The sequence below is a fragment of the Macaca fascicularis genome, chromosome 9, assembly GCF_037993035.2.
Source record: "Macaca fascicularis isolate 582-1 chromosome 9, T2T-MFA8v1.1".
NCBI classification, from domain to species: Eukaryota; Metazoa; Chordata; class Mammalia; order Primates; family Cercopithecidae; genus Macaca; species Macaca fascicularis.
The window spans coordinates 75,001,964-75,016,007 of record NC_088383.1 but is presented as its reverse complement, the minus strand read 5'-3'; the positions used below and the strand labels follow the sequence as shown (position 1 = coordinate 75,016,007).

General features: G+C 52.1%; 1 protein-coding gene across 1 annotated transcript in view; it reads left to right on the top strand.

Moving 5' to 3' along the window:
* The first annotated feature begins 785 nt into the window (after nucleotides 1-785).
* CDH23 (cadherin related 23) overlaps nucleotides 786-14,044 on the top strand; it is a 338,832-nt gene continuing 325,573 nt past the window's right edge. Inside the window, 1 exon segment of the mRNA XM_065520923.2 lies at nucleotides 786-1,142. The gene's annotated coding sequence lies outside the window, so the exon portion shown is untranslated.

Genomic DNA, 14,044 nt, shown 5'->3' with positions numbered 1-14,044 from the left:
ATGACTCGGGCACTGCAGACGGGGCTCCCAAAGGGGTGAGGGCGCCTAGGTGACCTCACAGGTCTCCTCCAACCCAGGGTCCTTCCTTTCAGCACTTGGAGGCATCTTGAGCTTGAGTAAGGGAGGAGGCACAGGTGGGAGCGCACGAGTCGAGTCGGGTGGGCAAAGGTTGGAGAGAAGAGTAGGCCAAGCGGCCCCAAGGACTAGAGGGACCGCTCAGCGACTCTGGGAGCAGAGAGGGGGCGCTTAAAGCCAACAGATGGCGCGGGCTCACCTAGGCCGAGCGCCCGCTCACCATCCCGGGCTTCCCGGGAGCGTTACCTAGCTCTGCCGGAGGCGCAGGGCGGACGCTAGGCTAGGGGCCCCCATCCGCCTGCGCGCCCCTCTGCGGGATGGCGGGCGGCCCTGTGGGGCACGGCTCTGTCTCGCACCTGGGGCCGCTTCTGCGGGCTTCCTCCCTGCCCCTTTGGGGCATTCGTGGAGTTGCCACAGCAGCCGGTGCCATGACATCGGCAGAGGGCAGCTTCGCCAGCACTGAAATATTCATGCCCTGAGCGCCCGGCGGGGCTCGGCGCCGCTCCCGGGGGGTCCGGGCGGGGCCGGGGCGGGAGCTCGGGGGTCCTGGCGGCCGGAGGGGTGGGGAAGCGCCGAGCGCAGGCGGGCGGGCGGGGGCCGGGCGAAAAGGGAGGTGAGGGAGGGAGCGGCGGGAGGCGGGGTCTGGACGGCGGGGGCCGAGCGGGGCGGGGGAAGCAAGGGAAAGTTGATCGCGGACTTGAGCGGCGGCGGCGGCTCGTGAGAGAGGAACGTGGGCTGCAGGCGCGATGCTTGGCCAGAGGACGCGTCCGACGGCGGCCGGACGCTGAACCGGGCTGGGCAGGGCAGCCCTGCCCGGGCATGGAGTGCTGGGTGGCTGAGCCTCTGGACGTTTGGGGCGCGCCTAGTCCGAGCCCCCGGCACCTCTGAAGTTGCGAGCGGCGAGCGGCCCGCGGGGACCCGAGAGCGGCCGGCACGCCGCGGATGAGCCTTCGCGCCGGCTGCGAGACGCGGCGGTGGCCAGGGCAAGAGCAGGCGGCCCGCGGGGGCCGATCCGGCGGAGAGCAGAGCTCCAGGCGAGGCGCGGCGTCGCTGCACACACGCACACGGTACCCGGAGCCACGCACCGCCCCTTCCCTTCTTGCTTCCCTCTCCTTCCCCTAGCCGTTCGCCCGCCGCGCGGCGGGAAAGTTGGTGGCTACAGCGGCTGCCGAACCACTTGTTCTCAGCGCGGCCATCGCCGGCTGCGGGCGCTCGTGGCATCCTTCGGTCCCAGGCCCCTAGCCCCAGCCCCGCGCCCCGCTCCGAGCTCCCGGACCGACGCGCGGCAACTTTGATTCCCGGGAACTCGAATTCAATTCGCGTTGGCCTTGGGAGGACAGGCACCCCATCCCCCATCCCCGGTCCTGGGACCGCGAACATTCGGGGGCTTTGCTCTTGGCGCTACGGAGAGGGTCCAGGTCTGGGGTGGAGAGATTTTCGGGAGTGGAGCGCGTTGGGATCCAATCCCCTCCCCTTCTGAGCCCTGGGTCCTCATTTGGACAGTGGGGATGGGGTGGGGCGCACCCCTACTGCGGGCTGGGCAGCGGCGCTGAAGGGAACTAAAGGCACGTAGTTCTCCCCTCCCCTCATCACGTCCCTGTGCCCGCGGGAGACCCCAGGGGACTTACACGTCCTCCCAGATTCGGTCCAGCTATGGGAAGACGCGCCCCTCGCGGAGCCGGGAGCCTTATGCGGCTCGAGCTTCTCCTTCCTGGCCCTGGAGATGGCCCGCTACCAGCGGTGCTGGCTGCCCCGAGGAGCTCGCACCCGGGAGCATTGCCCCTCGTCTCCACCGTAGGTCAACCCAGGACTCGGGCAGAGCCCGCGTGTTCTGAGGTAGTGGCGGCGCCAGCCGGCGGGCACTCTGCCTGGCTTTCCTGGAGCGGGCACCTAGAGAGGCTGCCTCCGTGCTGTGAGCGGAGATCCGGTGCCAGCCGCCGCCCCACTGCGACCCCAGCCCCAGCGCTAGTGCTGTCAGCGGTCCACTGGGAGGAAATTAGCCTTTCCTCTGTAGAAATACGCCCCCATCCTCCCTAGTAATTCAGAAACCAGAGCCTTCTTTTTCTGCGTCCTTTGCCCTCTCAGACCAGAGCTGGCATTGACCTCGCCTTCCAGCCCCTTGGCAAGTGCCCCCACCCTAATTTGGATTTTGAAATAAGCTAGAGAGACACAGGAGGAGTGTGTGTGTGTGTGTGTGCGTGTGTGTGTGTGTGTTGGGTGGAGTCAGACCCTCACACAGGGAAGAATTAGGTTGTGGGGTGTGGGGTAGGGCGGGCTTGAAGAACCTAGTTGGGGCCAGTTGCATGGTGATGATGAATCAGCCCATGATAGGAGAGCTGGCTTGGAGTTAGTGCTTGGTTCGTGGTGCAGGGGTAGGTGCACTGCGGTCAGCACCTACAGGGGTGGGGGCACTAGATGTCACTCTGCCAAGGAGGAGCTGGGAAGGGGTCCCTTGGCTGGGGGAATAGCAAGGCTTGGCTCTGGCTGCCAGGGCTGGGGAGGACGGGAAGGCAGAGTGTCTCATGGTAGAGGGTGGGTATACCCCGTGAGCTGGGAAGGTGGCATACAGAAGCGACTGGTGTGAACCAGGAAGCTCTGCCTCAAGTGCTGGAGGACAGCAGTGAGGGGTGGGAGGCCCAGAGCTAGCATCCTGGCCTCCTCTGTGCTGGGCCCGCATATACTTCTCTGACTTGGCCTTCCCCACCTCCAAACAGCTGGGCTCCTCACGTCTGCTTACCAAAGGGCTTGATTTGAGGGGTGTGATGGCAGATGGTCCTGGTTGCCTCTGGAAGAGCTCCCCCACCCAACAAGCTACCTTACCTGCAGTTTCACCATTTGAGGTTCATTTATTTGAGCCAAATATTTTAAAGGGCACCTTCCTGAAGTGCTCATTTAAAATGCACATTCTTCTGGGAGGTGAAGGTCTGGTGGACCTTGCTCCTCTGAGTGTGGCCTGTGGACATGCAGCCTTGGCATCACCTAGGGACTTGTTAGAAATGCAGACTCTTGGGCCCCATCCCAGACCTTCTGAATGAGAATCTGCATTTGGTAAGATCCTTGGGTGACTCATGTGCTCAGTAAAGTTTTAAGCTGTCGTCCACAGTGCCTTCTCTAAGAGGTATTACATAGTTACTTGGTGCAGAGTGTTGTATAGGGCAGTGAATAAGAACAGAAATGAGAATGAGATTGAACTTCTTTCTCTGGCTGCTTTGCTAGGCTTGGATTAATAGCCCACCACTGGCCCCTTCGGGTTGTACCATGCTAATGCCACAAGAGTGTCTGTGTTTTAGGGTCTTTTAAACGGATTAGAATAGCATCTCAGCTTTGTGTGCAGTCAAAACTGTACACGGAACCGGGTGCAGTGGTGAACCCCTGTAGTCCCAGCTATTGGGGAGGCTGAGGCAACAGGATTGCTTGAGCCCAGAAGTTCAAGGCTGTAGTGTGCTAGGATCGTGCCTGTGAATACCCACTGTACTCCAGACTGGGCAATATAACGAGACCCTGTTTAAAAAAAAACCAACAAAAACCCCTGCACACGTTCCAGTAGGAGGTGAGTGGAAGGGGCAGGGTTTCCGGAAGCTAGATATACATACTCTGCCTCTAGGATGCCTGAGACTGAGACTAGATGCTGTCCCTCAAGCAGAAGGAATTGAGCAACTACTTTCCACCTCATCTGCCCTCCCAAATGGGTGGATTGACCCATTGATAACACCTCTCAGTGGCCATAGGACTTATGCAGAGTGGAGGAGCATGAGTGCCAATTTGGAACAGCCTACAGAAGGGAGGATACTGACCAAGCTCTCCCTTGACCCCATCCTGGACTGGACGTCCAACTTCTACTGCCCTAGGGTGGTTCAAGGCCTCTAGCCTCAAGACACAGGGATGATGCCAAGGCATGGTGGCAGGTTATACCCCTGGTCCTCTGAATGATGACCCTGAAGCCATCAAGGCTGGCGTGAGAGTAGGAGATTTGAAACACTGCTGGAGAGATTTGGATCAGAGGCCTGGTGTAGCCGATGGTGTCACAGGTGAAAGGTCATTGCATGGCTCAGGCATCCCACCCTGCCCAAAGAGCCTATCCTTCCCCTAAGCTAGCCTCTCCCAGAGAGAGGGCAGCTCTGCCAGGGGACAGGGTGATGAGGAGGAACTATGGGAGACACAGTCAAGGGCCTTACAAAGAGCGAGCTAATGTGAAGACATTCAGACATCGATTTGAAAATCAGTGAGTTCAAAAATAGTTAGGTTAGGCCAGGTGTGGTGGCTCACACCTGTAATCCCAGCACTTTCAGAGGCCAAGGCAGGTGGATCACTTGAGACCAGGAGTTTGAGACCAGCTAGGCCAACATGGTGAAACCCCGGCTCTACTAAAAATACAAAAATTACCCAGACGTGGTGGTGGGCACCTGTAATCCCAGCTACGTGAGAGGCTGAGGCAGGAGAATTGCTTGAACCTGGGACATGGAGGTTGCAGTGAGCTGAGACTGTGCCACTGCATTCCAGCCTGGGGGACAGGGTGAGACTCCATCTCAAAATCAATCGATAAATAAAAATAATAAAAATTTAAAAATAACTAGGTTAGTAAGTCTCACTGTTTTCTTGAACCCCCAGGTCTTAATATGTAAAGATGATTGTAAAAAATTGACTTAATTCCCATTGAACTCATTGCTTTCAAATTCAGTTTTAGTTGTTTTTTAAACATTTTATTTTATTTTAGTTTGAGCCTTGATTTGGCTTCCTCTTGGCACTGGGGCAATCCTGTTTGTCCATGAATAGATGAGTAAGGTTGTTTACAAGTCGAACCCTACCAGATAGGTTATTTCAGGGTGGGAGTACTTTGCCTTCAGTAGAGAACTGCGGATCAGATTGGGTTCTTCCGTGTTCCAGCCTCCTGTGCATAATGTGGGTGACACTGATGCTGCTCAGGAGTCGTCAACTCCAGAAAGCCCTCCCGAGTCCTCGGGTGGGATGGCTGGTGCAGGTGGGCTGCCCCTCCAGCCTGTGCCTCCCTCACTTGCGGTCCTTCCTTGGTGCTTCTTACTATTCTGCATGGCTCTGGCCTCTCAGTAGCCACTGAGCTCCTCCAGGGCACAGGCTGCATCTCTTTCCTCCACACTAGTGGAGTAGTTGGTGCTCAGTAACTGTTCATTGACCGAATGGGTTATTGCTAGGTGATGGTTCTCTTACCTTCTCCAGCCCTATTGTTAAGTGATCATTAACACACCAACCGTTTGCTGTGCCTGTATCCAGTTTTAACTCTTCATGGTGGTTACTTTCAAGATGGGTGGTGAATGTCCATCTTGCTGTACTCTGGACTCTAGGCATCTGCCCTTGGACATTTGCATGCCTAGGGAGGCGAGGATGCAGACAAAAGAGTAAAGCAGTGCCAAATGTAACACAATAGGGAGTGGTGGGGACTGGGGAGAACTGAAAAGCATAGGCCCCACAGAGAAGTGGCAAAACCCATCCACGTGATAGAAGTCAGAATAATGGTTACTCCCAGGGGCATAATGACTGGGGTACAGGGGTGCTGCTGGCATGCTGGATGTTTCTAATGCTCGATCTGAATGTCTGCGACAGTGGTGAATGATCATTTTTGCAAAAGAGCCAATTCAGAAAACATTAGAACATTTATAGGTCATATTTATTTGGATTCAACATGAAAATGGCTTTATTGAATCCCATAGGGCAGAAAATGCATATTCTTACCAACCTTATTCACGAGAAAGGTGTCAGCCAGAAAACTGGCATATTTAAGATGTAGCCACATGGAGACAGTTTTCTAATCTTTCAGTGTGAAAGTTGATCAGAATCCCTCATGGAGAGTGGGGTGGGCTGCTGCTACTGCCCACAGCTCCATATATTTGGGGCCTCAGGGTTTGAGGTCTTGGGGCCCTGTGTCACCTCGATAATAAATGTTGGCATAGCTCAATGTATTGGTGAGGGGAATGGGAATATCAGACAGCCCTCCTCAGCCTCAGGGGCTGCAGGCTGTGTTGCTGAGAGTGACACAGCAGGTTCAGTTTTAGCATTCATATTTTTTACATATTCTAAAACCCCAGGCAAGTGTTGGTTATTATTATAATCATAATGCATTCACTTTGTGATTTTCATAAGGCAGTTTGCAGGCTGACAGACTTGATATTGAGCACCAGTTCTTCCACTAGAGCTCTAAAGCCTTGGATTTGACTTAGTTTTCTCATCTGTAAAATGGGAATAATTTTCAATTGCCCTATAAGCTTGCTATGAGCATTAATAAGAGGACAACTTTACACAATGCCTTTTTTTTTTTTTTTTTTGAGACGGAGTCTCGCTCTGTCGCCCAGGCTGGAGTGTAGTGGCCGGATCTCAGCTCACTGCAAGCTCTGCCTCCCGGGTTCACGCCATTCTCCTGCCTCAGCCTCCTGAGTAGCTGGGACTACAGGCGCCCGCCACCTCGCCCGGCTAGTTTTTTTGTATTTTTAGTAGAGACGGGGTTTCACCGTGTTAGCCAGGATGGTCGCGATCTCCTGACCTCGTGATCCACCCGTCTCGGCCTCCCAAAGTGCTGGGATTACAGGCTTGAGCCACCGCGCCCGGCCTCACAATGCCTTTTGTGTAGTACCTGGCACACAGTATACATGCAAAATGTAGTAGCTTTTATTGTATCCCTTTGACTTACTTATATGTTAGGCACAATGTATTCTAGTAAAGAGGTGAAACCTGTTCTTCATAAATTGAATTCTTCCTGAATGTGTGTATGTGTGTATATGTGTGTGTGTGTGTGTGCGAGCGCGCGTTGGGTGGGAGATGCTGTGGTTTTTCATTTCTAATTACTTACTGATAGCATTTAAAAATCCAGCAGTCCAGTGTAAACATCTAGACTTCTGGCATCTCTGATTAGAACTAGCAACATTGTGTCCATGTTGCCAACCAACAGTTGAACAGTTGTTGGTTGGAGCTGAGTTGCAGGTACCCCTCTCTCTCTTTTTCTTTTCTCTTCTTTCTTTCTCTCTCTCTCTTTCTTTCTTTCTTTCTTTCTTTCTTTCTTTCTTTCTTTCTTTCTTTCTTTCTTTCTTTCTTTCTTTCTCTCTCTCTTTCATTTCCTTCCTTCCTTCCTTCCTTCCTTCCTTCCTTCCTTCCTTCCTTCCTTCCTTCCTTCCTTCCTTCCTTCCCTCCCTCCCTCCCTCCTTCCCTCCTTTCTTTCCTTTCTTTCCTTTCTTTTCTTTCTTTCTTCTTTTTTTTTGACGGAGTATCTCTCTTTTGCCAAGCTGGAGTGCAGTGGCACGATCTCAGCTCACTGCAACCTCCGCCTCCCGGATTCAAGTGATTCTCCTGCCTCAGCCTCCCGAGTAGCTGGGACTACAGGTGCATGCCACCACACCCAGCTAATTTTTGTGTTTTTAGTAGAGACGGGGTTTCACCATGTTTACCAGGATGGTCTCGATCTCTTGACCCTGTGATCTGCCCGCCTCAGCCTCCCAAAGTGCTATTTTCTTTTAAAAATTATTTAATGGGCCAGGCACAGTGGCTTATGCCTGTAATCCCAGTACTTTGGGAGGCCGAGGTGGGTGGATCATTTGAGGTCAGGAGTTAGAGACCAGCCTGACCAACATGGTGAAACCCCGTCTCTACTAAAAATGTAAAAAATTTAGCTGGGCGTGGTGGCACGTGCCTGCAGTCCCAGGTTTTCAGGAAGCTGAGGCATGAGAATCTCTTGAACCCGGGAGGCAGAGGTTGCAATGAGCTGAGATCGTGCCACTGCACTCCAGTCTGGGCGACAGAGCAAGACCCTGTCTTAATAAATAAATAAATAAATAATACATACATACATACATAAAATAAGGTCAACAGATCTTAAGTGGAAGTGGTGAATTTTCACATATGTATACACCTGTGTAACCACCTCACTGCCATGGAGATACAGAACATCTCCAGTGACTTGGCAGGCTCTCTGATGCCCCCTCCCACCCCATGTTATCTACTCCAGAAGTCACTACTCTTCACTCTGACTTCTGTCGCCCCTGTGAGTTTTGCCTGCAGCTGCCTTTTAGATTTAGGTGAGCCTGCAGCTTGCAGTTCTCCACAGTCCTCACCATTCCCTATCGCCTCACTTTAGACCCCACTTTATTCATTTCCGATACCGCCTTGCTCCTTTAGCCATTTGAGTTTGTGACCTGTACTCAAGGTCTGGAAGTGTTCTCAGAGACCAGCTAGTCGTTCCATTTTACAAGTGGGGAAACTGAGACCTAGAGTCAGAGAGTAAGCTTGTTTAAGGACCCCAGATGAAGCTGAGCCTGAATGCTGGCCAGTCAAGGGCAGAGCCCTGCTCCTCCCGCTCCAGCACAAGGAGTGTTGAGGAGGGCGGGCATGCCTCGTCTTTCAGACCCCAGCAGCCCCAGGCCTGGCCCTGCAATCAGCCACCCAGAGCCTGCCTCAGGCCAATCAGCCGAAGAGGGCGGGAGTTTTTCTGACCTGTGTCTTCCTGGAGATGCATCTTCCTCGAGGCAGGAGGTTAGTGATATCACCTTCCTCTTTAAACGCCATGCTCCATTTGGAGAGGACCTGAGATGCCATTTGTGACAAGGGCCATGCACACCACCTTGATTGTGTCTGTTTCTGAGAGAAGGCTGTAATTTGGGAGCCAGTGAAAGCAAGGGAGGGAGGGAAGTAGAGGAGAGAGCAAGAGAGAGAGAGAGTGGGAGGGTAGAAAGGGAAAACAAAAGGGGAAGCCGCGACCCTGTCTGGGTATCAATTTGTATCACTAATTCTGTCCCCGAGGAATGCTGGCTTTCCCTGGCTTCGGGTTAGTGTGGGCTGAGTCCCTCTGAGGTGTGCCCTTTAGCTCTGCTCACTTTTCTTCTGTTCCTTGCCTACAGAGACAGGAGCTTAGCCATCCTACCCCGGCTTATAAGGGAGTTTATTCTCCTCCAGCTCCCCGTGTTCCTTCTCTTGCTAGGAACTGCCCCTGGCCCGGCAGGAGGCTGATCTTGCCCTTCTTTCCTGGAGCCAGGATCACTGATGTCATCTCCAGGGAACCAGTGGCAATGGAACTCTAGGCCAGACCTTTCTCAGACACTCTATGGGGGCCTAAGGCTTTGTCTTAGAGGGTGAGGCACAGGTGGACTATTTTTTTTTTTTTTTTGACAGTGTCTTTCCCTGTCGCCCAGGCTAGAGTGAATACAGTGGCACAATCTTGGCTCACTGCAATCTCCACCTCCCGGATTCAAACAATTCTCCTGCCTCAGCCTCCCAAGTAGTTAGGACTACAGGTGCATGCCACCACGCCAGGCTAATTTTTGTATTTTTAGTAGAGATGGGGTTTCATCATGTTGGCCAGGCTGGTCTTGAACTCCTGACCTCAGGTGATCCACCTGCCTTGGCCTCCCAAAGTGCTGGAATTACAGACATGAGCCATCGTGCCCAGTCATGGATGGACTTTCACTAGAAAACCAGCACATAACTGGGTGGTAGGGTGGGGGATCCTTCCAAACCCATCCTGTCTGTGCTTTAGGATCTCACATCTACTGTTGGGGACGCCATTCCTCAGCCAATACTGAACATCACCTGTGTCCCAGTCTCCATCTAGTTGCTGGGACTTCATGCTGAGAGTCCACAGCTGCACTGCCCAGTAGAAAAATAATGCAAGCCACATGTGCAGTTTTAAATTTTGTAGTATCCACTTTGAAAAAGTGAAAAGAAGCAGGTAATTTTTTTTTTTTTTTTTTTTTTTGGCAAGGTCTTTCTCTGTTGCCCAGGCTGGAGTGCAGTGGTGAGATCATAGCTCATTGCAGCCTTGACCTCCTGGGCTCAAGTGATCTTCCCACCTGAGCCTCCCAAGGTGTGCCTTCCTATCTCTGTGCTCTTTCTATGAGAAGGATAAGTATTAAATTCATCTTTCTGTTGCTTTTTGCTTTTGGGAGTTTTCCAAGCAGGGAGTGACACAGCCTAGAAAGCTAAGGAAGTTGCAGCAACGTGGAGTGTTTGAGGCTTTCCTCTGGGGACAAGGGTCTGGCCTGTCCACAGCAGAGGGGGTTTGGATGCCAGAGTATCATGGGCACTTAGCAGACCCGGCGCAATCTCTGGGGGCAGAAGCCCTGGGGCCAGGTAAATGCAAACTTTTCGTGCTGTCTGCACTTCTCCTGTGATATACCCTGGGCCAAGGGTGTTGTGGTCCCCCCAGGAAGCATTCAGGTGGCTCCAGGGTCCACACAGCTGGCAAGTGTGTACTGTGGCAAACTGTACATACTTACCTCGGCTAATGGGGGCCACTGCTACTGTTTGGTCTATGTTGCTAAGCCGCAGTACAGAACAGCTTTTAGGCTTGCCAGACACTTTGATTTTCAAAAGAATCTAAACATTGAGATTAAACAAAAAATCTTTCTGAGATTTAGCAATGAATTTAATATTTGAAGACACAGTGAGGCCATTCATTCATTTAGGAAATAGTCATTGAGCCCTTACTGTGTGCCAGGTGCTGTTCTAGGCCCTTGGGGCCCATCAGTGGCCCCTGCCCTTATGAAGCGTCTGCGGTGGGGAAAACTCTTCAGCAAGCTGCATGTCGCCCATAGATGGCCAGTTTATGACCATAGACTTAGAGAGTGTCAGAGCTGACAGTAGCAATGAGAAACATTTATTAAGTACTTACTGTGTGCCAGGCCCTGAGCTTAACACTTCATCTAAAATCCCTCACTTAGTCCTTACAACAACCCTACGAATTAGGGTCAGCTGTTACTCATATTTTACAGGTGAGAAATATGAGGCACAGAGCGGTTAAGCAATTTGCCCAAAGTCACATAGCTTGCAGGCGGTGGGGCAGATTTTTGCACGAAGGCAGTCTGACTCCCTGATCATTACTTTGTACTGCACTTACAGAAGTCCAGAGCCAAACCTTTTGCTATACAGATGGAAACTGAACTCAAGAAAGGACAAAAGTCCCACCTGGGATCCACAGAGAGGCAATGACAGAGCTGGGGCTGGGTTCCGGGTCACCCCTTTCAATCCAGCCCTGCCAGGTGTGTTTATTACAGTCCTGACTTCCCCTGTAATTGATCCTGGGCTGAGGCTGAATGTTCAGGCACTCTAGCATTTGGGCAGGGGATGTGAGAGAGTGAGGCTGGCTGGGATTGAAACATCCATGGGAGTGAATGAGGTGGATGGTTATCTACCCTGAGCAGGTTGCCCCCATCTGGGAAGGCCACGTATGTCAGGGTCTCTGCACTTGCCTGGACCCCAGCTCTTCCCATCCGTAAACCTAGGGGTTTGCATGCAGTGGTGCCTATAATTTAACTCCAACCGCACACCTTTCCCTGCCATTGGCCAGGCTGTCTCAGGAGCTCCTGGGTATTTCTGGCCATGCATATTAGTCTTAAGCTGACCTTGGCCTGGGCTTTCTGGGTCTTGACCCAAGTAACCTCATCAGAGAAGCCCATCCTTGTAGTTTTATCATGTTGCTATATGCGTGGTAATCATGCGGCAGTGAAACAGGTGTGAATAATGAAGAAAAATGCCCCCGACAAGTGTGTGAAGACCTTAGTGATAGTCCTTACATTGATCCAAGTGCTTTAATTCTCTGAGCCACAGTTTTCTCATCTGTAAAAGAGAGGAGAAAACCCCTTCTGACCAATCATGATTCAGTGAGTAGGGGGCTCTCATCAGAGACATAAAAGTGCTCGGCAAAATGAGTTGCGAATGAGTTGTGATAACCTAAAAATCATGCTATGCAAATAGTATGTGTCATTGTAATTAATTTTTACTAAGTATTAATGACTTGAATTATGTGGGATCTATGAGATATATGCAGTTGGACATTTAAATAACATGACAATCTTGAAACCCAAGGAGCAATGTCTTTGTAATGACTTGATGTAACTCTGCTCACTATTAACAATTTGACATCCATCTTTTCTGGGGAGATGTACCAGTCAATTGATATTTATTAAGCGCCTACTGTTTGCAAGATACTATACAGGGCACACTGAGATACAGAAATAGACAAAGCATGGCCCTTGTCTCCCATGAGCTCTCACACTTATTCAGAGTTCTGTATTTGGGGCAATCAGTTCAGGATGTGTGTGTTAGAAGGGGGGGGGGGGGAGAGAGAGAGAGAGAGAGAGAGAGAGAGAGAGAGTTGTATCTCCTCAGGAAATATCAGCATCTCGTGCCTGACTCAGCCAAGGCCAAGGTTTTCCTTCTCTGATCTTCCTCACTGCCCCCAAATTCTCCCCCTCACCTGAAGTCCTGGTGACCACTGGGTCTGAGTTACCATGGGATGGCTACATCCTAGGAGGGGCTGGGATGGGCATGGGGTGTAGAGAGTGGGGGCAGCCATGGGCTAGGACCTGCCGGGCGGCTGACCTGCCAAGCTGTGTCTGCTGCCTGCCTGAGGGCTGTCGGAAACTGGAGCTCAGGCCGGAAGACGGGAGCCCATGAATAATACAGCGGGAGACAGGCTGTTAACTAGGTGACCTCGTTGCACCTGTGTGCTTCACAGCTTCCTCGGCAGCCGCTGTGGAGGGCCTGGGTGTCAGGGGCAAGGGCAGAGGGGAATGGGAAAAGCCACATGTAGACATATTTATCTGTTTTTCCTTCCTACTTTCCTTTCAACTGCCTGGCTCAGAAGTCCGTGATACTAACTATTGCCTCTCCTTTCTGGTGTTGACCCAGACGGCCTTGGCCATGTGTGCACATGTGCGTGTGCGTGTCTGCATATGTGTGTGTGCATGCACTGGCTGATGTAAGGGTGGGCTTTCTCTTACACCCTGCCCCTTGGCCTGATCACAAGGTCTGTTTGCTGAACTGGATATCAGGCCTGCCCCTAGTCTCTGGCACAGATGTGTGGTGTCACCTTTAAGTATCTGGCTGCTGTGAACTAAGAAGTCTCCTGGGCAGAACTTTTTGTCTCCTGAGGCTTTGGCCTCTGACCAAAGGGCCCTGTTTGACGTAAGGGGTAGGGGATTCCCTGGTGTTCCCTTCTAATGTGTGGGGTCCGTCATGAAGCTCTGGCTAACTCATCCAGACCTGAAACAAAGGGGCTGCTGAACCCCAGTACCTCTCAGGTAGACAAAGTCTCTGAGCGGAGGTGAGGGCCTCTTCCAAGAGCAATGAGCTTAAACTCATTGTTTAAGAACAAAGGGAACTGAGAGGAAACTGCACCAGGAGGGGTTAAAAGTAGACCCAAGGAGGAACTGGTTACATGGTATGTTGTTTAAGGGATGGAGGATGGTGAGGCACTAGAATTCATTCCCAGAGTAGACTGGCTTTACCTTCCACATGGCTGTTTCCTGACTGCTGGCCTGGGGGTGGGATGGATGAAATGATTTGGGAGTGGAAAGCAGACAGCCCCTGGGCAGTGCTTGGGACAGGAAAAGGTGCGCTTGGTGTCTGCTTCCTTCTTTGTCCTGAGTGCTGTCGGCAGGGGCCTGACCCTTGAGGGGCTCTAAGACCCTCTTCCCTAGGACTGGAAAGGGACTTCTCTCCCCAAACCCATGCTGCAGCCGCAGCCTGCTTCCCCAGGCTTAAGAGCCCAGTCCCATGGGCTGGAGCCTACCTGCTGCCCTAAAGTCTTAGAACCAGGCTTTCAAGAGGGTATACACCTCATCACTGTCCACAGACACACTGGCCTGCCTGTAAGAGATGAGAAGCATCTCTTCCTTTGTGCCTTGCCTGGGTGGGTGTGGCCAGGGCTCTGGGCACCAGGCCTTACCTCTGGGCCCGTCCCCTAAATGAGAGGAGATGTTTCTGGCTCTGGAGCCCGACCCCCCAGGTTCAAATCCTAGCTCTTTCATTTGTGAACTGTGTGGACTTCTGGCGGTTTAATTAATCATTACTCATCTGTGTCTTGTTTTCTCTTCCACAAAATGAGAATAATAGTACCCGATTCAAAGGGTTATTGGGAGTATTAAATGAATTATTGCATGTAAAATGAATTATTGCATGTAAAATGTTTAGAAAAAGTGCTTGGCACATAGTAAATGTTCAACAAATGTTGCTA